Consider the following 1,513-nt stretch of genomic DNA (forward strand, 5'->3'; position numbering starts at 1 on the left):
AGACAGAAGCAAAAAAAATTAAAATGCAGGCTTTGATGCAATCACAAGAAAAGATTTTTATTACATAAACTTAATCGTCAGAGTTTTCATGATATTGATCAAACTTAACACCACAGAAGTTATCTATCACAAACTTCCTCAAACATTTTGTTCCCATGTGTGAAAACAACAGGGTCCCAGATAGATCCCTAACCCTAACCCCTTACCTAAAACCAGTAGTGGACAGCTCTGATCCAAAAGTTAGTTGTGCAAGTTCTGAAGTGCTTGCTAAATTATTTAGGTGTGCAAGTTCTACTACGCTGTCATTTAATACATCTTAGTGGAAGCTAATTATAAAATGCAAAATTGACTCAGAGCTCACCAGCATATATTCCAGTGATAACATGAGCTACTCTTGTGTACGGTGATACTGTAGAGGCACGTCACTTTATATCATTTCACTTAACGCAGCACTAAACTTAATTCACACCCTCGTCCTAAACTAACACCCCACACAAAATCAGCATCCATACCTGTGTTGATTAGGCTTCGGACCGTTAAGGAGCAGTGGATCCCCACAAGGCTGTGTTTCTCTGGAAAACAGTCCCCATGATATAACAAATACATGTCCACACACACAAACACTAATGTTTTAATTCTAGTCATAATCAAGGTGTGGATAGATCCATGCCTATGTTAATAATGACTCACAAATTGGAAATATTTTCACCAAACCCAATCATACATGACATCTACGAGTGAAATAAACTAGACATTTTACTTAACAAAAAACTMTACGTGTTATAAAAAGGCAAACACTAATTCTACCTTCACCCCTTTAACCCTGACTTTGACAATCATTGATTTGACTCTTTACAATGCTGCTACTTTTACATTACATGATTATTTTGTTTACAGGAGTCCTCGAGCTGCCCTGAGGCCCTACAGCTAGCTGCTGCTGCTGTTTTGCACAGTGGCAGATCTAGGATTTTTCAGCGTAAGGGGCCATCGAGGGGCCACAATATTCATAGAGGTGTCAAGTATTTGTTCAACATCATTGCACACAAATCCCCAGTTTTTGTAAGGTTTATACCTTTAATCCGTCACAAGTGTTCAAACAKTTGTAAAAGCGTGCACAGTAAATTCTCGTTGTCAATTTTACATGATTTTTTACTGTACATAAATAAAATACTCTCAAACACATAACATGTAAGAAAATCTAGCCATTGTTATCAGTAAAAAAACTTTAGTCTGCAGGATTGTTCAAATTGAAAAAGACCTGTAAGCTTGCTTCATGTTGAACTTTGACTCACTGGCGCCACTAGTGGTTGGAAGTGGACCTGCACCCAACATCATTGTTCTTGGGTGAGGACAGATGAGTGAAAGGACAGGTGCACTTCAGGGGGCCAATCAGATTTCAGATGAGGCCAATGCCTATGAGGCCAATGCCCCGACTATCCCCCAACCACCGCCAACGGCCAGGGGTACACCCCCAGCCGACACCCGCCGGAACCCGGCGACCACCCCGGCCAGC

The sequence above is a fragment of the Austrofundulus limnaeus genome, unplaced genomic scaffold, assembly GCF_001266775.1.
Source record: "Austrofundulus limnaeus strain Quisiro unplaced genomic scaffold, Austrofundulus_limnaeus-1.0 Scaffold181, whole genome shotgun sequence".
Classification (NCBI taxonomy): domain Eukaryota; kingdom Metazoa; phylum Chordata; class Actinopteri; order Cyprinodontiformes; family Rivulidae; genus Austrofundulus; species Austrofundulus limnaeus.